A 24,109-nucleotide genomic window follows, 5' to 3' on the forward strand; every position below is an offset into this window, starting at 1 on the left:
AAATAGATACAATTTCTAAAACAAAAATGAATTCACTGATTTTAATACAATAATGATGAGAAATGATGGTAGTTAATTTTTGAACTTCAGATTAAACCGAAACTCGAGTCAGTTTTCAATGCGTTTTAATTTAATTGGCACTAGAAAATATAAATTGATCGAATTAATAAAAAAAAATAAATAAAAAAAAACATAAATGTTGGGTTATCATGGTGTATACGTACTTTTTTGTGTTTTTTACTTGCTCAATAGGGCAAGTATTGGTTTCGTGTAAAAAAAAAAATTCGAGGTTTTAATCAAAACTAACATTACGATGATGGAGAAGCCCAAAAAAGTGGGTTTCGTCATGACGTCCGTCGGTCTGTGCGTCGGTGCGTCGGTGCGTCGGTGCGTCGGTGCGTCCGTGCGTCCATCTGTACAAGTAGCTACAGCCTAAACGAGTGGACGGATTTTCTTGAAATTTGGTATGGATGTTTTTTTCGTAATTTCCAAGGTTGGTTTTTTTTTGTTTTTTAATATCTCGCTTAAAACGTATACCTCCCATACAAAATTTTCGAGTTATTGCAATTTTCTCGAAAACGGCTCTAACGATTTCGATTAAATTTAGCACACGTAATGCTGTATATAGTTCTAACATAACTGCGTTTTTAGTTTTTCTCAAAAAATACGGATAGTGGAAATATGGTCTTTACATTTTTTTAAATCGCGGATGTCGGCTCTTCCCGTACATCATTATGGAGTTATTGCAATTTTCTAAAAAATGGCTCTAAGGATTTTGATAAAATTTTGCATACGTCATATTCAAAGTAATTGCAGTAAAACTGTGTTTTTAGTTTTTCTCAAAAAAGTCAAGTCAAATAAAAAAAAATTTTATTTAACTAACATTTGGCCTCCATGCCGGCTCTTCCCCTACATCAACCAAATTTCTTAAAAATGTATATAGAGGCAGCTCTAATAACCTACAAGTAAGCTAACATAAAAGTGCTTTGAACTGCAAGAGCAAGTACGTGCGGCCCCAGTCGTGCATTTTATTTTATTATTAATTTGAAATTATTGGATTTATGTTTGGTAGTTTTTGCATTTATTTGTACATTTCTAATTTTGTTTAGTTAGTTCTAAGTTTGTTTAGTTAGACAAATTTTGACACAATGTTCAATTTACAATAATTTACATTATCCGTAAGTTTTATATCGGCAAAGTTAGTGAACCGCGGTGAGATACAGGAAAGCGTGACCAATTGTGACCAAGCGTGCGAGGCAATTGTACTAAAAATTTACTAATATGAAAAATATAACTTTTTTCTTGTTAAAAATAATGTTACAGAAATGTAAATGAAACGTTGCACACTGGGGAAATTTGTATGGGAGTGCGGAAAAAATTCAATAAAAACTGAACCACTGAATAGATTTGGATGAAATTTTCAGAAATGACAGTTTACGTTGTAAGAAATTATTATTATTATTTCCGCCCACTGTCACGCCCTTTTAAAAAAATTTGTGAGAGTAATGAAGAATTCCGATTCACAATTTACTTGTACTTATAGCATTTTTTAAATTTGTTTGTATTATTAGAACCACCTTTCCGAGGTCCACGTCCACGCAAAATAAAAAACCCGAATTATAGTTAAAAATTATACAAAAAAAAACACTTTTTGCATAATAAAAATTTTTCAAAAGTTTATTCTTTTAAGAGAGCCATTTCTTCCTCAATTAAATGACTCTGATTCTTCTTAATAAAGAAAGGGGTCAGATGATCTGTATTTTTTAATAATAATTTCAATTTAAATCTTGAGACATTCCATTAGCTTTCTGCTTAGATCTTCGCATGAAATACTTAAAATTCCCATTATTTTAATAAAATGTATAATAATAAGACGCATAATCCCTTTTCACTCGTTTTTAATTTGAATAGTTTTCAATATATTATGTACATACATAAATTTCAATTACATATAACGAAAATTAATTTTTCTGAGCCAAGGTCAAAAAATCAAATTTAATTTTACTGTAGCAGATTTGTAAAAAAATGTGTTGCGAATTAAGTTTATTTTCTCTATTTGTCTTTTCGGATAAGAATTTCAAGCTTGCAGCCAAAAAAACAAAAATCTGCCAAAAATGAGATTTTTCATTTTTTTCGAAAACTAGAAGGCATAGAAACATATGGTTTTCAGTATTTGGTAAGGAATTAATTAAAGCATTTTTCTTCATCATTCAATTTGAATTCAAATCCCCAGTCTTGACAAAAATAGTATTGGATGTGTTTTTTTTAATTTTTTTTTTTTTTTTTTCAAAATTTTGACTTTGAAATCGATTATTTCAAAAACAATTAACTTAAAGAACTTAATTTAAAAGCTCAAATTAAGCGTAATATTCTGGTTTTAAAAAAAGGTATCATTTATAGCTGTAAGTGTTACCATTGACTTTTAATATTTTTTTTTGTTACTTTAAGTAATTTTTAAGAAAATTAATTTTGCGATCAAATGAAGTTTTCAATTGCCAATAAAAAATTGCACTCAAATTTGGCCTTTATCGAAAGGTAATTTCATAAGGAAAATGCTTTCAATAGTCTCTAACTGTAGGCAAGTGTAGCTAAAATTATATATACAAAAATATGAACAAATCAAGCCATTTTTTTCTCTTTTCTTTAAATAATTATATAAAATAATTAACATCTTTAAAATTAATAATTTCTTCAATTTACAATAGACAAATAATGGCTTCTTTATGGAAAAATAAAAATGAATGAGTCGGCTCAAGCTAAAAAAAGTAACACAACTTTAATTTCAGGGTATTTTCACTTCGCGGCACTTTCGATATTTAATGGGAATATATCAAAAACGTGATGTGATAGAATTTTTCTATCTTCATATTGCGAGCTCAGCACACAAAAAACTTAAAGAAAAGTATATTTTGGTTTCTGTAACAAAAACCTTTTTGACCAGTGTTATTGGTGTTTAGTAGAGTGTGGAGAAAAACCTGAAAGAGACGAATAACAATAGCATACTTGGAGGTGCTAGTAATAATGCTAGCCTATTTTGCCCTGATTTTTGAATCGTCAGTTAGACTATCAGAAGAATAAATGGCAATATAAGCAAAAAGAGGTTATCTGTAAAGCCGGTTTACGGACGATGATTTTACGTGATAACGTCGTCAGAAAATAGGTTGTGTGCTTTTGTTCATTAAAATGAGTCAATTGAAGCGTTTACTTATTTCAAACAATCATAATTTAAAACAAAAATTATGCAATTTAAAAGCCAAGTATTTCTTCTTAAGAATAAAACCAATTTTTAATTTTTATGCGCAAAAAGTATAAAAACAATTTATTGAAAACAATCATTTTCATCAAAAAAAGCAAAAAAAACCATGAATTTTTATCTTCTCACGTCATTAATTCCATTTTTTTCCCTAACAACCTACAAAAAAATTTTATACCATCTGAAAGCTTATTGTCTTAGCTCAAAATATATACATATATCGATCAGGTCTATGAGACATCTACAAAAAGAGCCAGAATTTTTTGAACTCGATCAAATTTCATTAAAAAAAGCAAAAAAAAACATTTATTTTTATGTTCTCAGGCTATGGAATCAATTGTTTTGTTTGACAACCTATAAAAAATACATACCATGTAAAAGCTTATTATTTCACCTTTCATATGACGTATCAATATCATTTCAAAAATGCCTACACAAGATGTTATTCGTAGAAATAACTTTAACTTGGGTTTATCTTTTCTATCTTTTGCATTTCTTATCGTTAGAAGACAGATACTGTTAAGATCACCAGTATTAGAAGGGAAATTATTTTCCTGAATTTCACCCGGTCAGTTTTCCTGTAATTACGGAATACTATGTTTTTTGTGTATTCATCCGTAAAAGCAATTTGGATGTACCTTTGATCTGCAGTCTTTTAAAGTTTCCAACTTATCCACGAAAAAATATGAACCTTATTCTGGAAAAGCGCTTTAATGACACCAGTACTTAAAAAATAAAATCCAAAATTATAATAACTAATTGATCACTAATGTGATAGCAATAACAAATCTCACACACAGATTAACATGTATTCCACTTCTGATGAAACTCATTAAATTCTTAGCAGAAAATTACGAAGTTCATCAGAAAAAAAAAAATAATCATACAACCAACAATCAAAAACTTCAATTGTAAAAAAAAAAAAAAAAATATATATATATTATTTCCAACACCTCCTACATCAAAAATCTCCTCACAATGAAACATATAACAATGAACCAAAAAAAAAAATTTTTTCCGCAATAACAGAAAATTCATGAATAAATAAATATTGGTAGCATAACTTTTCTGAGCTTCAATGGTGCTGTTGCTAGAGGGTTGGGGTGAGGGTATTTTTTTTTTTTTTTACTCCTGGATTCAGCTATTATTTTATGAATATTTTAACAAAGCACTTTTTTTTTTTCTTTGTTTTGTTTTATGTGCTTCGTGGTCAATAATACTTCGAATTCAAGAGGAAAAGAGAGAACAAAAAAGACAACCATTGGGGTTCGCAGATAATACAGGGATGGCACATGTAGAAGAATGTGGTGTAGAATAATAAATTCTGACAGGATAACTAGAAAAGAGCATTCAAATAAAAATGAAAAAAAAAGTGAAAAAAAAAAATCCAGAATCAGAATCACCTCTCAACGGAATCAAATTCATTTCAATGAACTTCACCTTTTTTTTATGAATACGAAAAAAAAAAGCTAATGAAACTGTGAAATGAACAGGGTTGTATTGGGTCATGTGGAGGCCCATTTTTATCTCATTTCTTTTTTTTTTTTTTTAATTTTTATCAAATTACTACCCTGGGAAATTTTTGATTATTTTCATAATTTTTTCCCATTTTTTTTTTTCAAAATTGACTTTATGAGCTCCTATTCCTTTGGGATGGGGCCGGGCCGGATCCTTCATGATATTATTTTTAAAGAGCCTTTCTTTTTTTCCGTAACTGTTGTGTATGATACTGAAAACGGATTAAAGCAGCAGAAAAAAAATCAATAAACTGTGTAATTGTTTTGCTTTGAATGCGGAATGGAAAAACCTGCTTCTAGCAGACACGTCTATTGGATGTGCTTTCTTTTCTATTTTTACGACGCGACCATCAGCAAAGAATATACCACACGTGTGATATGTTTCTGTGTGTGTGAAATAAATTCTATACTGCCTCTATTGTGGCCAGTAGCCGCAAAGAGCCTTGGAAGTATCGGAGGCTCTTATAGAAAAAAAAAGAACCACTCATTTTTCAAAGGGGGTTGATGGGGTGTTTTTTTTTATATTCTGATATTTCTATAGACTTAACATTTTCTTAGTTGAGTGAGATGACATTTTTCATGACAGCACAGTCTAGATTTTTTTTTTTTTAATGGAAAACTCAGCGCAAATGATGGTGGAGATTATTAAAATTATGATTTTTTTTTTTGTTCTTCTATTTTTTTCTAATAAATAATTAATGAAAAAAACAATGCAAGTTGATAGACGGGACGAGACTTTGTAGCCTTAAATAACAAACAAAAAAAAATGAAACGAGATTAATTAGATGGAGGCAGAGAGAGAGAGTGTTAGACACGAACACATATACATTATGCATTGAGGGTAATTAAAATGTGCAAAGTCAAGTGAGTATAGTCTTTTGTTGATATCATAATACAGTACAGTGACTGTGTGCGGTATAAGTACTTAAGATTGCAACGTGTGCGATGGGTGTTTTTTTTTTTTTTTTTCTAGGAACCGCGGCTTTATTTGTAGAACGAAAAAAAAAATTCAATCTAGGGCGAAGTGTTAGTTTTTCTTATATAAAAAGGCATTGCACCTTTTTTTATGAAAAGATTTAGGCAAATGCCATAAAGAATGTTTAAAAAAACGAAAAAGGAAAAAAAAAGGAAATTTAATTTTTGACTTTATATTTTCAAAAGAAAAAGGGATACCTTAAGTCGATAAAGAATATTACGATGTCAGTATAATATTTTTGGGTTTTGTCTAAACTTAAAATATTTGAGACAAGTTCAAAAGATAAGGAAAATTGAATAGAAGTTGAGAGAGAATATCAAAACAATTAAGTGGGGGGGAAGCAGGTGAAGCAGAAATTGTGAAAGGGTATCAATGAAATTTGTTATTAAGTCGATTGAGACTTGAGCGAGGAAACAAAACTTTAAAAAAATTATATTTTTTACTAAAAAATATGGAATTTTCTTCAAGAATATTAGAATTTTTATGACATCTTTAAAAAGTTGTGAAAACCTTTTCATCAAGACCTAAATCATAAGAACGGAATTAAAAGTTAAAACTTTTAATATAGTACAGGTAAATAGACATTTACAAACAAAAAAATTATGTGTGCAATTCACACGTGGTAGAAGTGAAACCTTAAAAAATCATGTTTCTTGAAAAAAATAGAAAAAATCTACCTATTTTCATTCTATCACCTTCAAATCCATGTTTTTTATATGACAACCTAGATAAATTTTATATCATCTGAAAGCTTATTGTCTTAGCTCAAAATATATATATCGATCAAGTCTATGAGACATCTACAAAAAGAGCTAGAATTTTTTGAACTCGATCAATTTCCATCAAAAAAAGCGAAAAAAACACGTATTTTTATCTTCTCACACTATTAAATCCATTTTTTTCCCTAACAACCTATACAAATTTTTATACCATCTGAAAGCTTATTGTCTTAGCTCAATATATATATATTGATCAGGTGTATGAGACATCTACAAAAATAGCTAGAATTTTTTAAACTCGATGAAATTTCATCCAAAAAGCAAAAAAAAACATTTATTTTTATGTTCTCATGCTATTAAATCAATTTTTTTGTTTGACAACCTATAAAAAATTTTATACCATGTGAAAGCTTATTGTTTCACCTTGTATAATGATGCATAAATCTTACTTCAAAGATGTCTACAAGAGAAGTTAGAATTTTTTAAAGTCAACCATGTCGAATTTCCAGACTGAGATTACGGTACTTCCTACACTGGTAGCTGGTCATCGCCAACCGGTTTAAATTTTGTACAATTATAATTTATTTAATTACCTATCTACAGTAAAAATTTCATTCATCTATCTATTAAAACAAAAAAGTTATAAAAAGTTGAAGTCGTGTCGCGTTTTCGTTTCATCTTGTTTCAAATCACTACGATACTAAAGAAGTTTTCACTTCAAAAATGTCACCCTCATGAAACTTTGCAAAAAGTTTTCTTTTGGGATAAGAACCATGGATAAGAACCAACAGTAGCAGAAAAAAAAGTTGTGAAGCAGATTTGTAGAAAATTTTTAGTGAACAAAAGTGCTAAAAACTGAACAAACATTTTTTTCTTTTTATAACTTTTTTTGGGCTTGTAACTTTTTTAATGTTCAGGATATCGAAAAATTGTTCATAACACAAAATACGCGAAATTCAATTGTCTACGTTTTTTGTATAACCAACTTTTACCTAGGATGAATAGAAGTCGAGATATTTAATAAAAACTAAAATCCAAGATGGCGGCCAAAAGGTGATTTTCACGAGTGCGAAAAATCAGATTTATAATATTTAATAATAATTTGCGAATGGTACTACTGGGTTATCCATATACAACATATAAACATCATAAATGCACCGAAATGCACTACAAGAATACAAAAAAACTGTGTGGAAGGGTGTTTTTTTGGCGGAAAAAAGGGAGGGGGTGAAGGTCAAAAATATGGTGAAACATTTTTTTTTTGTGGAATATAGTGATATGACACATGTTTTTAAGGTATTTTTTTTATGTTGAATCTAATGATATAAAAATAAAGTCAATATGATTGCTCTAAGAGAATTAATTGCCGTTTAAAACAAGGGTTATTGTTTTTTTACTTCAATAACTAAATTATAACCGAAACCAATGTTAAATACATGATACACTAATGAAATTCGGGATGCAGGTTTTAAATATAGCAGGGACAAAGGATCCATAATTTTTTTAAAAATATTTTCAGTGAAAGGGTGTTTTTTTTTAAGAAATGATAAAGTTCGGAATTAGTACCACTAAAACTGGGACAAAAATGTTACCTCAATAAAAATTTTTAACTGTTTTATTTATTACAGAAGCCAAGTATTTATAATAATAGGTACCCTTACGAAATTTATTAAAAATGTTGTCTTTCCCTACACGAAAAAAGTTAGTTATATTAAAGGGTGTTTTTTTTAGGTGTAGAGCAAATGTGGTTTTATTGGAAAAAAACTAATAATATTGGTACCCTATTGAAATTTTGCGATTATGTTACTTTTAAGATTGGAAGCAAGAATCTTAAATGTCTTTTAGAATATCATGAATAAAATTTGGTAAAAACGTTACAATTGGTATAGATAAAATTAAACATAAAAATAAAGAGTTTTCATAAAAAAAAATTAGGTTAAAGGGTATTTTAATCGAAGAAACAGTAAAATCTGTAATTGGTCCCAGGCCGGAGAAATTATGGCACTTTCCGCCAATCGTTTTGCAAGGACTTAAGCTTTCGCAATAGAGCTTACAAATGGAATTTCAATGACGAGAGAATGAAGTGGTTTAAAGAATAACATTTAATTTAAAATAGCAATGAGCTAGAATTCTTTTTGTTCTTCTTAGCTTGTTTAAACTTTATCCGGCCTACTTCGGAAGCTTACTTCTCAGACCCTGATAGCCTCCTTTTTATTGAGGCCCTATAGCAAATGGGTTTGTCGAGCTTACGAATAAGCTCAAAAAATTTCGGAATTGGGGTCTGATTCAGAGCACCAAAATGAACGAGTCTAGAAAAATTCACATAAGAAAAAAGTTCTAACTATAAATTTTTAAAAATTCGCTTGCATCTTAAGGATCACATGTCTTGAAAACCGCAAAAACCGCATATTTACGAGAAATTATGATCTGCTAGATTTTTCAATTCAACCCCGTTTTTTCTTTAAGAATTAATATCTCTCCATATCGCAAGTGAAAAAATACCCGACCCTGAAAGGTCGTCTAATTGTGATAGAGATACTATCTAGAAGTCTATGGGACTAAATTTGTATCCACCTTTGCATGTTTTGTGTAGTAGGTTTATGCTTCATCATCATAACCCATCAAAAACATTGAATGAAAAGACTCTGGTAGATGTATGAAGAGAGAAAATGAATACAAAACAGGACAAAAAAAAAAAGAAAACAAAATATCCTTCAACTCAGTCAGCGCGTCAGCACATAGGATGATGATAGGCTTGCTTGTTTTTTATTCATTTTTGTATCTTCTTTTTTTTTTTGCATTTCTCATTCGTTCATTTGTAGAAACTTTTCATTCGAAACGAAAAAGTTGAAAGTTCCTTTGGTATATTCTTCTTGTTTCGAAAAAAAAGAAGGATAAATCATATCTAAATTCATGTACCTTACCTATAGCCCTATGAGTAGGAAGGAATTTTGTATGTGTGTTTGTGTGTGTTGAAGATATTTTTGCAAAAACAAGACAGTTGGTTTTGTTATAGCGTTGATGATGGCATCACGTTATAGTGGTGATAGCTAAATGTTTGGTGAATAACTGCTGACTTTTTTAACTTCCTTTTTTCTTTTCTTTTCTAAAAAAAAGGGTTTATTCTGCGTGTACGATACTATACCTAGGCCCATAAAGCATTTAAAACGTCAACCATGTGTTTGTTTGTTTGTATGTGTGTGATGATGAGAATATGATGAATACGGAAGGTATGTGGAATGTTACTGCTGAAGTGCGGTTTGGTAACAGATTGTTGCGAGAGGAAAAGTTTTGTGGTTTCAATTAATTTTCCAAAGATTTGTCTGCCTGTCAGGATGTCAGAATGTCAAAAACTAAGCTGTCAGCGAAGAATGAATAATTTGAAGGGTATACTAACGTTTTAATATCAGTTAAAATTCTCAAATTGTTCATATTTTTGCGTGATCTTTGATACCCTTTTGTTGAAGAAATTAGATGATTACGTGCATAAAAATGAAATAAAATATTTACACTTATGAGCAGGGAGAAATTATTATCGTCAAACGATTAATAAGAGTTGAATATGTTTATGCAAAGCAAAGATAATGTCAGAAGCTAAGAAAAAAATAATATCTTTCAAATCGTCGTTTTACTTGTGACAGTCCTTGATGAAAAGATAATTTAAAGGCATTGAACGAATGTGGCATGAATCTCTGTTGTAGATGGATTCAAATCCAATTTACCAAATAAATGGTGGTGTGCCTCAGGGTACCGTTTTTTCTCCCAAACTCTTCTTCATTTTTAGTAACGATCATCTGTCAGAACGTTGACAAAAGTATTCTCAGCTTTTCATATTCATACCCCCACCCTCCGGTTGTGAACCTTCACTGGCAACGTATGCACATGAAGTTCTGATCTTAAAACCAATCAAAAATCGTGAAGACTTTAATACTTCAAAACCTCATCGTTTAAGTGAAAATTTTGCATGAGCACTTGCATCAAGGATACTGAACAACTTGCAACTATCATTTTGTGAATCATAAACAACCTCTTGTTTAAGTTTTTCACGATGATCGATCCATGAATTCTTTTGGTCCTTTGATCTAGCTACTAATTTGAAATTTGTACACGAAAAACTATTGAGTACAAATATAATGTACTGATACAAGATTTTGGCAATGATTTATTGTGTTGAACGTGAATATATATGTATATATGTATATGGTAGGGACTTATATTGCTGAATACATTGTACTAAAATATGAACTGAACTCAGTACCACCTTTACGTTCTTCGTGCACAGAAACTTATGTTTGTACTGGCTACAAAGTTAGTTTTAAGTTATGTAGTCTGTATATACTTTTGTGTACTCATTACAAACTTTATAGGCTGTTATGTACTAAGTGCGAACTTGTATGAGTACACATATTTATGTACTAAGTGTTTACACATCGCTTTTTTTAAAGTCTTATTTTTGGCTACATATTTGAGTAATCGGTCTTTATGAGATTTTATTGTGCCTCTATATATTTTTATGTAACGCAAAAAGTTTATTGAATCTATTTGCAACATCGTTATAATACAAATCACACCTCAAGAGATTTGAATTCTATTGTCAAAAAAAAAAAAAAAAAACATATGGCTTTAAATCGCTCTGATTAAGCCCACTTTGCTGCAGAATTATTTTATCTACATTGCTTTCAGTGTATTTATTTGGATATATTGCTCAGATGAATACATTTCTGCTTGTATTTTAGTTCCTGTTTCGGTACAATATGTAAAATTTTATCAGTACACTTTGCTGAAACATTACGTCAAAGTTTGGAATCAGTAAAAAAAAAGTCTGTTTTCAGTACATTGAAATCTATACTGAGTGTACACGAAGCATGTGCTCAGTTCATATTAAATTTTACAAAAACCTAAATTATGTATTGAGTACCTTAAAATTGTACACTACATATAAACTTCTTAAAATATAAAGTTCTTAAATGTAGAGGAGAATATATTTATAAATAATACTGTACTGAGTATAAACATATGTACATTTTAAGCTCCGTAATCAGTACATCTTTTCAAACGCTAGTATATTTCATGTTGTGATTTATTGAATGTACTGATTGAATGAGTACATAACTTTTTTTTGTATGAATTTTCGTTTATATTTCTTTTGGATTGGAGATTTTGTTTGGATTGAAATTTACACTTTTATTATGTTGTACAAAGAGCAAATATTGCAATCCGTCTAAACGGAGTTTATGTACTGATTTTTTGTTCCTCATTATTACGTACTTGTACGAAATTCAAAGACATTCTTACGATAACATGAAAAAAAAAACTCTATTACCGCATCAAAAACAAAATATAAATTTTCCTAACTATTTCTTAAAACTACTGAGGACTGGTGCGAATGTTTTCAGTTTATTTAGTTCATAGTGTCAAACTTTTTGACTTTGATATATTTGAATTCTTGTGATTTAATTGAGAGCAAAACTATTCAACTTAAAGTTTTACAAACTATTTGTTCTTCTAATTCTAATAACAAACACTATAGCTACTCAAATCTCCTCCAAAGTGTGCACAATAAACAAGTTCTTGTTTACAAAACTATACAAAAAGAGAGTCCTTGAATAAGAAAGCCAAAAAAGCTATGAATTTTCGGCAAAACACAAAAACCACCTACACAACACAAAAAAGATTTCACCTTCAAAACTAAAAACTTTCACTCTTACCAAATAACTGTCTATACGTAGTGAACTATATCCAGTGTTGGAAATAACTTGAGAAAGTGTATACTGATACACTTCAAACATAAAGTACATCCTATCAATTTGCCTAATTGGGATAGTTTATTATATCACAAACACTTTCTACGTCAAGTCATCATATAACTAACTACTCCCAAGGACAAACCCCGTTCTAAGATTTATCCTGCCTGGATGCATTAGAGGACACAAAATTTGACTAAAAGATACTCTGATGGGCTCTGCTCTAGGTACATATAACAAAACGTGTCATATTCTTGTGTCGTAACTGGTGCAATTAAAAAATACAAAAAAAAAAATAGTATAACCAAATGAATATTTATAAAGGACACATATTCCCTTACAAAAGTATATTCTTATGTTACTCCAGTGCACTATTTTTCCATGCAAGTTCTGTGCGAGATTTGCATATAACATCTACATAAACACTCGCTCCTCGCACACGTTTGCTTAAGCCCTTTAGGTCGTCCTCTTTTAATTCCAAGTTCCAACTAAATTATATACAATGAGCTCGTCCTTTTGTAACATGCATCGTGTATGTTGAAAATGTAGGTATGCGGTTCTTACCCATTAGTGGCAAGGCGGAAATTCCTTTTGCTAGTGTTTTTTCAAAAAAAAAAAAAAAAAAAAAAACTTACTAAATTTTATGACAATTTTTTTTTTGTGTGTAAACAAAAAAAAAGTTTTTTTTTGCCGCCATAAAAGTGGTAGTTTGCCACTTCCTTCTAAATTCTCGTACATTACTTGCAAAACGAGACCTTTTAATCTCCTCTTCAAATTGTTAAATAAGTTTACCATTCTTTCTCTTGCAAGGATATGCCACGAACCTCTAAATACATCCGCAAATATCTACGTTTTTAGCGCGACTTAAAAAAATGTTTTATTTTTTTTTTGAAAATACAACAAAATTGTATAAAAAAAATAAAAAAAAAAAAACTTAAAGAAACTTTGTCACTTTTCTTCTTTGAAAATGGTAAAAGCCGTGGGGGTGTATGACGGTGGAAAGCCATAGAGTCGTCGTCGGTGGTCGTTGATGTAACAAATGGGGCTTGAATATGTGTGTTTACCAGATACCAAGCAACAAAAGCTGGAAGTTGGCCTTCGTCCTTAAAATTCTAATGCAGTGAAGTATTCAAAAGTATGTTACCGCAGTAGTTTCTATGTAGTAGGTGGAGAAGCCTGAGCCTGGGAGGCCAAATAAAGGAGTCTTATGCTTTGAAAATTTCATTTTAATGTTTTCTGTACATTTTTTCTTTTTTTTTGTATTTTTTAGTTTTCCTTTTGTTTTATTGTTGTTGAAATTACTTTTCTATAAGGATACTTACATATATATTATATTACTAGGAGGTTTTTTGTTTTTGTCGTATATATTAGATTTGTTGTTTTCTTATACTTTGTGCTTGGTTTTCTCAGAAAGTTTGTTTTGTTTATTATTCTAAAGGCAAAATAGTCATTTATTCTATGAAATAAAGACCACACGTGCTTCTACTTAAACTCGGGACTTACAATTTAAGAAATATAAATTTTAATGCAAAGTAAGAAGAGGAAAATGCTTAAGCCATTATATAAATCAATTTAGTTTAAATAAAGTTCTTTTGCAGGATGGTGGCTTACACTGCAGTTATATAACTGTCGGAAAAGTGCAATTTGTTGGTAATTTTTTTTGTTGATAAAGGATATGCGGATAGTGCACTTAATTCATTGAGCATTTCTGACTTTATGAAGAAAAGTATTACATTTTGCAACAAACGCTCCGTTTTTTAATAAAAATTAATAAAACTCTGAATCTTATTTAAAGTTGGAGTGATCTTTTTTTTCAAGTTTTATTTTTCTTCTAATTTTTAAGAATTACAAAAAATAATAACTTCCTCCATTAAACGTTTCGTATAGTATAATTATAAAAACACCTCAGATTTATCGAAAAATTGATTCCAAAAAATCGTTTTTTGGTTGTTTCCATATTTGACAGCAATTGTCTACGAAAGCAGCAAAGTTTTTCTACATCACTTAAAAAAAAATAAAAAAATTAATATTTTGTTTTAATCTAATTCAAATTTTCTTTATAATTATATAAAAATGTGCATTTTCACAAAACTTTATAAAAATTCATTAATTTTTGTTAAAGATAAAGTTTTGACATTTTCGTCAATACCTCAAACGTCATGTAAAAAATAAACATTTTAAAAATTCTTACGGTTTCGTTTACAAAAAAAAAAACTTTTTTTTTAAACAATGTTTTTGAAAACTGGGTTAAGATTCTTCATTAAAATGGCATAACAGGTGTTTTTTTGAAAAAAATTGAAAATTTTTTGGTACAATTTTGTTTTATTTCGAAGAACTTTTGTAATAATTTTTTTTTTAATTTGTTTTTTATAACTAAAAGAAATTTAGTGAGATTATTTGTTTGTAGGTCAAAATAACTTTAAAAGATGTTGTATGTAGTTATTTTAAAAACGAAATTTTAAATATTAATTGCTTTTTTTAATGAAATTCCTTAACATAATTAATTATAGTAATTATTGTTAAATAATTTTCTCTTACATACGTGGTAAAACGAGCAAAATTATAAAACAAAAAAGGTTTTGCTCCGTCTTTCTTCAATTTTGTAAAGTGCTTATTAATTGTGACAGATACAAAAAAAGTACACTTGGAAACGCAAATATGATTTTTTTTCTGCGCACAATTCGGCTGAAAATCTTGAATACATTTAAGCTCGGCTAAATGTTGGTCCATCTGCGTACTAGGCTATAAGATTAAAATCTAAACTTCTGTGAATTTTACCATGTGGATAAAAAGGATGGGAATATACAGCCTGAAACTCGCTTGGTTTAGTTCAATACCTATGTTAGACGGAAAAAGTTGTTTAACTTAAAATCAAATTACTAGGCACCATCTAATAGATAACTAGAAATAATATGTAATGGACACATTTTGCATTGATTTCTTTTTCATGCAGAAAATTTTTTTTTGCATTTTTTTTACGCAATTTGTTATTGTTTGCAACAAATATTTTTTTTCCATTTTATAGTAGAGTAACTAAAGCAAATTATAAGGGAACCCCTCCGAACAGCTCTGATTTTGACGATTTTTTTTTTTTCAAACGTAGGTAGATTAAAAATTGCCGATGTTGCCGTATTGTTTTTTAAAATTAAAATTAAATTTTTTTTGAACAAAATCATTTTTTTGCTTAAATTTCATAAAACAAATGAGAGCAGAAGATTCTCGAGGTAATTTAAGGAAAAAAAATATGTTAGGGACTATCTTCAATCGTTTAAGCCAAGCATGTCAAACTTGCGGCCCGCGGGCCGCATGCGGCCCACAACGCTTAACTCTGCGGCCCAGTCCACATTTTTTATAAGTTTATAATTTATAGTACTTTACCATATTATTAGGCCTAAGCGAAAAAATTGCAATTTTTTGTTTCATGTTGCTCAATTTTTAAAGTTTTTGTTGAGGTATCCAAAATGTTTTTTGTCTCATTTAATTTTAAATTTTGATAAAAAATAACGTACAGCCCTAAAAGACGTTTTTTGAGGATTTCATGACCAGAGAAATTCCAGATTGGTCCAATACTTTAATTTTTGTATAGAAGAAAACGTGACATTCTTATTTTATGGCAAGAACCCCATTATGCACAAATATAGCATCTTTGAGCCTCAAGCATATTCCGAAATCGTAGAATCAAAACGAAAATGTCTTTAAGAGCTTAATTCCTTTTACACGTTATTATTTATCGAAATTTATGAATTCTTTTACTTTTTTTAAGTTAATCCGTATCTATTCTTATCGGTCTTTTCAAAAATAATCCACAAAAAAATATAAACTTTCATACTGAGTATGAAAAAGGCTTGCAGATTTATGTCTTTGAAAGACAAGTTCTCTTGATTTTCTTCGCTTTTTTCCTGTTAAATAACAACTCGCATCGACAGGTAAATTTAAGTCATTAAGACGAATGAGTTACCTATAAGATCCAGCCTAACTAACCTTGGTCTTAGAAAACATGGTAAATGGAACACATTAATGTAATCATTTTCCCTGTTTTTTTTTAATAATTTGTTTTATAAAAATTTTAGTTCTACTTTTTTCTGCGGCCCATAAAAATTTTGATCTCGCTGTTTTGGCCCTTCGTTACCATTGAGTTTAACTTTAAGCGATAAATGCAATTTTCTCACAATCTGACTTCAAACACAAAAAAAATATTTTGAAAGCAACAGCAACACCTACAATATTTTAAAATACATTTTTAAAAAGCCAGAAGCCCATTCTTATCTCTCAAATTTAAATCCACTAAATTTAATTAAGAGTTTTTGAAAAAATGGTCCTCAAACTCAGAATTTAAAAAAAAAAATGTTATTAAAAATATTTAAAATGACTTCTTTCCAAACTTTTTCTAATAAAATATGAATTTATTAAAAAAAAATTTTTGGCCTTAATTATTATCAGTTGAATTTCGAAGCAGAAAAGGTCACACTTTTGAAAAAAAAATTAAAAATTACTTCAATTTCAATGTGTTTTTTTGATAAAAACTGAATTTTTGCATTGAAATAATTAATTTTCTCAAAGACTTTGTAAATAAGAACCTTAAATTTTTGCTATTTAACTTTCTGAGTTCAGTTACCATTCTTTCAAAAGCCCTTACTTCAATTAACTTAATTTTAATTTTACAAAAATGACTAAGCTTCTAGCTTTTTAAAAATGTATATTTAATATTATATTATAGGGGTTGCCGTTCAAATATTTTTTTTTGTGTTTGAAGACAGTTAATAAGAAAATTGCATCTATCGCCTGAACGATGGAAGATTGTCGCTCACTCCCGTAAATTTTGTTTCCTTGAATTTTCTAGGCAATCTTTTGGCATCAATTAATTTATGAAATTTAAGAAAAATTTTTGAAAAAAAAATTTTTTCGTTCACAAAAATCTTCAATTAAATTTAAAAAATCAAAACGGCAACACCGGCAATTTTTTTATCTATAGACTTTAAAGTATTTTTAATTACCAACGTTTGAAAAAAAAGATCATCCAAATCTAAGCTGTTTGGCCGGGTTCCCTAATATTGCCAATTTTTTAGCTTTAGTTACTCCACTATTAAATGTATTTTTTTTTTTTAAATTGATATGGCACGTCATAAAACGTCATAATGTTAATTCAAATAACGTCTTTCTCATAGGATTAAAACCTATTCATAGATTAATTCATTCAATCTTCAAACAAAAAAAATCCAATAGAATGCTTTTATGAAAACAGATTTTTTGAAACAAAAACTCCTAGAGCTTTTGTAGATATTTTTTTTTTTTTATGAAATTTCACAACAAAATTCTTTATACTCCATTTTGCACTTAATGTGAAAACAACAAATATTGAAGAAAAAGTCATTAATTCAATTTTTGTTATCAATATTTTTGAAGTATTTTAACGAAATGTAAATAGCAGTTTATCAACAAAATCATGAGATCAGTTCAATCGTTTACGAGAAAGTTCAAAATAAAATTTAAAAAAAAAAAAGCATTTTATGCGTTTAATGTAGCTTAAAACGGTCTCCGAACTCTAAAAAACGGTGAAAAAATGTTGTACTTTGAGATTCAGCCCATAAAATCTACACCCAATTTGATGCTTGTTGAATTCTGAAAACATTGAAAAACGGTTTTTTTTTAGATAACTTGAAACTTTGAGGGTCTAAGAAAAATTTCAAGTGCCGAAATAAATATGATGTACTCAGTAATACCTACAACCTCTGCTAGGTCATTTCCAAAGTAATTGACATGATTTTTATTTTGTAACGCAGTGTTATTTGTTATAATTATTAACAATTATAATTGTTGACTTAAAATGTTGTGTATTTTTAACATACGTTTGCATTTTTGACAATGTTGCGTTCAACACGCGTATTCAAAAACTTAGGATGTTCATCGGGCTATAACTATAAACAACTCTGCCAGAAATCAGAGCTATCGGATTTTACGCACATACTTTTTCTACTTAGGAGGTTAAATCCCATATTTTTGTTTAAGCCAAAAAAAAAACCTAAAATCAATGAAAAATTGACGCAGCTGAAATCAGTGCACTGACTAAAAGTGCAAATTTTTTTCTTTAAAAACTCAACATTTATTTCTGGCTTAAAAAAAATGCTTTTAAGTAGGTATACCAAAAGTAGGTATTCAATTTATTTTCTGTTTGAAATAAATATTTTTAGCAATTTGTCCCTTCTTCATTAACGAACGAAATAGATCCCTATTTCAGCATTTTTTTGTTTGCAAAATAAATCCATTAACAACCGAAAATTGATCATCTTTTATAAATTGGTTTTCATTCAATCATTTTAATATTATTTCCCACTAAACCAATACTTGACCTATTTAAATCCTATCTTATTTGTTTGCTTTCTTCAGAATATCACTTTCATTTTACTCCACAACCTCACCAAAAAAAAATCCAGGTGTTCACATAAAAAATTGTACACCCTCTGGTTATTTTTTAACCCTTAAAAAATCCTCCCAAATGATTTATAATATTAAAAAAATCTTTCTTTTCTATAAAATTCAACGAAAGAAAGAACTATATACATTTAATATAGTTTCGCTCTTTTAAGTGCAACGTTACTGACAAAAATAAAAATAAAGAAATACAAAAACAAAAAAAAACGAACAATAGAACCAAAAAGAAAATAAAAAACTAAAAAGAAAAATTGAAAAAGTTCTTTCAAGAATACAAAAAAATCCTGATGCATACAAAATGGATGAAAACAATGAATGAAAAATCTCAAGAATGGATAAGGACTTTTTTCGTCTTATGCTGCATTATTTCCGCCCACCTAAATTCTATCCTATACACACACAAAAAACACACCGATTTACCACAAAATCAGTGCAATAAAGTGAAAAATCTTTTCTCCTTCATTTCTTTCAAGTATTTGCTGCTAAATTGGACAATTTCAGGTTTAAAATATAAAAAAAAAAACACACAAAAAACTCCTTCGCTGCTAGAATCATATTTAAGCTTAAGGAATTTCAAAGATAAAATAAAGAAAGATAAAAAAACAAAATCGAAGCAATTCCAATGAGGTTTAATCCTCGCCATCAATTACCAGCTCATTCTCAATAAGACTTCCTTTCTTGGATTGAGGAATTTACTCACGAAAATATATCTCTATCTGTCCTACTAATTACGAATGCATATCGTGTGCAGCAGTTTTACTTCCTAGAAACTAACTCTTCTCTTGGGGGAATTTGGGAATTGAAACTAAAAAAAAGAAAGTTTTAAAAGGAAATTTTAGTTAAAACTTGACTTGCATTTAAATTGAAAAAAATTCCTTATGAATTTTTATAGGAAATTTAGTTTCCCTTAAAAAAAAGTTAATTAAGTTAAATTATCAAATTTGACAAAAAAAAATACGCAAAAACGTGCGACAAAGTTGTGCAGTTTATAACATTTCTATCCGATTGCGATTTCATGTTTTGAATTGCATTTAAAAAGTTTTGTTTTTTTGTTTTTTGTATCTCTCGGGGCCCTGGAGGAATCAAAGACCAAGGCGTGAATCAGATAGAAGCTCTCTAGAAAAATCAGCGGGTGGATTAATTTGGATATTTTCTATTTTTTTTTTTTTTTTTTTTTTTCATCAAGGTTGTGAGCCACTCCAGGTTGCACACTGATGATGGTTGAGTGAATGGCAGTGATTGGGAGTGTGTATTCATTTCCACTTGATGTTTTGTCAATATCTACTTTTGTGATGAATCCATAAGGTAGGAGAATGTGCATATTCAGATTATCAGAGTTGCCAGGTGCAATGTTTTTTCAGTTTTTCTAAATTTTGAGAGTCTTTTTTTATGATTCACAGAAATGTTGGCAACCCTTGACCAAAGTCTTGTCATAGTCATCATGGTTTTGTTAACACGACGTAGTTTTGGTTTTTGCATTTTTGTTGTTGTTATTTATTTTTTTTTTTATTCGAAAAAAAAAGTAAAAAAAAATCATAGGTTTTTCTAGTATCAAAGTCTCTGTATGACCCATGAAATAAAATCGAAGCAGCACCACATTGTGATTACTCATGGAGAATAGAAGGATTTTTCAATCTTCACCTTTTTTTGTTGTTGTACTTTGTTATGTGCATGTGCATGGCTGTTGATGTTGGTTCATGGTTTTGGTTGAACTTCCGTGATGTTCTGTTTTTATTTTTTCATTTTATTTAGTGAAACTTTTTTATATCCTGGGTTGTTAGGTTTTTTTTTTTGTGCAGATTTCAGAATGTTGGATAGATAGAAGCATTTAAAGAGAGTATTGGTAGATTTTATTTTATTGAAACTTTAAAAGAAATTTGTATTTTTATAGAAGAATTGTTTTGGACTTGATGATGAGGTTCGTGCTTGTTTTTATTGGTGGTAAAGCAGGTGCTAAGAGTGACAATATTCTTTATAGCAATCCAGATATATTTTTAAGAGTTTTGGTTAAGCAGATTTGGTCGTATATTTGTTATACTTTTTAAAATTCAACTGCAAGTCATGGGCAGTAAAAGAAAATCATGAGATACATTGTTCGAAATAAGAAAACTTTTGGACGAATTTAATACGATTCTACTCACCGCATAGATACTGGTTTGGTTAAAAAATTTCTTGTACGTATGCAATGGTTTTATAGTATTTAGATCAAAATCTATTTAGTGTTTGCTAAATATTTAGTATCTACTTTCATGATATTCTACTCTTGACTCAAGTTTTATAAATCTAAGAACGTTTTTTTATTCAACTTGAATTCTTAAAAATATACATACATACACTTAACAACGAAAAGAACTATGAAAAAGAAAATGAAGCAAAAAAAAAAAAACAAGTTAAAAAAGTACGTATACGCCTAAGTGACCAAGCGTATTTCATACAACAGTCGGAAAAAGTATTTTGACAAAATGAACATTTTTCTAACTGATGAGAATAATCTGTAACGGTTAAACATAAAATAAGGAAGTTGACGGTTATTTATTAAGTACATTATGGTGAATCTCATGATGGTCAATTTCAGTCATATAGTTGGTATTTTGTATAAAAAGTACTAATTTTTGAGGGAAAAAAATATTTTGACAAACGTTCTATTTCAACGTTGGTAAGGTAAGGTACGTGTTTCAAAAACGTATAAAACTGACAGACTTGTTAAGGCCCCGATTTGTAAAAAAAAATTGGGCAAAACGGAGGAACTTAGCATTGAAATTAGTGCATCTTCTGTTGCAAGCCATAATTTCGGTGTGTCTGTTAAAAAATCTGTGGAGAACTGAATTTTTCACGGGAAACTAAAAATTACCAAACATGAAAACACAAAAATATACTTATATAATTATACTATTCAAAATTTACCTTAAATGGACAAAAAATGAAAAAAATGCACTTAAAAAAATAGACGCATTTCGAAGAATTCACTTTAAATCGGGGATTGATTTCAAAAAGTCTGAATTTGGAAATGCCATTCTTTCAGCAAAAACTTTCTTAACAAAATTACCCTTTGCATTGAGCTCGAAGAAGATAATTTTACCATGTTTATGGGAAGAAGTTTATCTCATAAAACAAAAATCGGCAAAAAAAACTGAATTCTCAAAGGGACATGTTGTTTTGCTTTTCGCTTGTGGAACAAACTTGACCAAATTTTTACGGAGCTTCAACAATTCCTTTACGTTTCCCGGATCATTGAGACGGAAATTTGTGAGAATGTGGTCCATAAAACTTTGTTTTTGAATGAAAGAAGCATACCAATATGCTCCTTTGATAATTCAGCTTTTTTTTTAATTTTTGCTTTATGAGATAAATACTGTATTATCTTCCCATAAACATGCTAATAATAATCAAAAACTACCCAAAAATACCCCTAAAAAAGTAGGTATTTTTCAAAAATTCATATTTCGAAACGCAGAGTGTTGGAGAAAAATCCGTATGAGATGCCTAATTTTTTTTTCCTTCGTCTTTCACCTGGCACCTTTAGAATTGTCAAAAAAAATTTCCCCTACCCATAATCAACATTTTGTAATACCCACAACACCTGATCATAACAAATAGAATCAACTCTCTACGACCACGCGTTTAGATTTTAGCCCAAATTTCATCTTTCCGTTTTACCCCTGTTAACCCTATTAAATCACGGAATTTTTAAAAATCCTTCATTTGGATTAGGCTTTAGATTATTATCTTTCAAATAAGCTTTAGGAGATTTTCGTATCTCTAATAGTTTATTTATAATTTTGAATTTAAATTTTTTGCCGCACTGCGAAAGTGCGAGAGTGAAACGCTAGAAAATGGCGTCACTTTTTTGTGGTGGCTGCCATGGTTCATCGATTTATAAGTCAAAAAAAATTATTGTAAATGAAAAAAAATAATTGTACATATCAAAAAAAAAATGTGCATTAAAAAAGATTTTTTATTGAACTGAAAAATATTTGCATTAAAAAAAAAAATATTTATTGCAACTAAAAATATTTTGTATTATAAAAAAAATGTTATTGCAAATAAAAAATGTTCTGCATTGAAAAAAAAAAAAAATTCAATGCAAAATTTGTACATTAATTTTTTCTTTAATATTAGTCAAATTTATTACAATTTTGACTATTTGACCAATACCATACCAGCTATGTCAACTAGGTACATATAACACTTAACCTAATTATGTATGGTCAAATAGTCAAAAGTGTAAGAAATTCGAAGGGAACGGGTCGTTATTCTGTATTCCAAAATTCTGTATGACCAAAATTCTGTATCTGAAGAAAAAATTCTGTATGAACATAATTCTGTATTCCATTATTCTGCTTTTCTATTATTCTGTATTTCAAAATTCTGTAAATCCAAAATTCTTTTTTTCAAAATTCTGCAAATCCATTATTTTGCTTTTAAAAATTCTGCAATTCTAAATCTCTACATTAAAACATGTCCCTCAAGTAAGCAGAGCAAGTACCCCAAATTTATTTCAAGTGCTCACCTACTTTTGGAAAAACTTAATGTTCTGCTAACTCGATTTAAAATTAGCAGAGCAATTACCAGAAAATGCCTTAAACTGTTAGTAAAAAATTCGGGTTTGGATTAATATTTAGGTACCAAACAAAAATTAAAAAAAAAAAAAATTTTTACAAAAATGTGATCTTCGAAAAAAATTTTTTTTTTTAATTACCTATCTTGAATAATTAAGTGCTTTGAGTTAAATACCCAAATTTTCGAAAAAAAATTTCCGAGATTTTCCATTAAAAAAAAAATATTTTCATTTTCCATACAAATTCATGTTCTACTAACTTGAATTTGTTTTTTTTTTTTTTTTTTTTCAAAAAATTCGACTTTTTCGAAAAAATTGGACATAAATAATTGAATTAAGCGCTCCATTTTCCGATAAGTTTTCCGAGATTTTCATGTTCTGCTGGCTTGAATTTCATTTTTCTCAAAAAATTCATTTTTTTTTCGACAAAATTCGAATGGAGTTATTAAGTGCATGACTAATTTGAGTTAAGTACCCTATTTTCCGAAAAAATTTCCGAGATTTTTCATTAAAAAAATATTTAATTTTCCATGTTTTTTTTTTTTTTGTAAGTTGTTCTTTCTTCGTTATTAAACATAAAACCATCGACACACAATTTATCCTTTCCTTTATTAGGTTTTAATAATTTAATATTTTCCATTTTTCTGAATTCATTTTATATCACGATTAACTCATAACACTTAACTTAAACTGTCGAACGCAAACTGTTTCAAGGTTCTGCATAGAAAACATCAAAAATCTGTACTCCAAAATTCAGAATTTTGGAATCCGAATTTTGGCCCATACAGAATTTCGACCCCAACCCAAATTCGAAGATATTAAAAAACTATTTTTCATTGACTTTTTTTTCCAATGCAGACAATTTTTTTCAATGCAAAATATTTTTATTTGCAATATAAATTGTATTTTTAAT

The 24,109-nt window shown here is 29.0% G+C and overlaps 1 protein-coding gene across 5 annotated transcripts in view; it reads right to left on the reverse strand.

Moving 5' to 3' along the window:
* The window catches only part of LOC129908753 (double-stranded RNA-specific editase Adar), a 190,029-nt gene that overhangs the window by 72,857 nt on the left and 93,063 nt on the right, over positions 1 to 24,109 (reverse strand). The gene's annotated exons all lie outside the window — the stretch shown is intronic.

This window comes from Episyrphus balteatus, chromosome 2, assembly GCF_945859705.1.
Source record: "Episyrphus balteatus chromosome 2, idEpiBalt1.1, whole genome shotgun sequence".
Lineage (NCBI taxonomy): Eukaryota > Metazoa > Arthropoda > Insecta > Diptera > Syrphidae > Episyrphus > Episyrphus balteatus.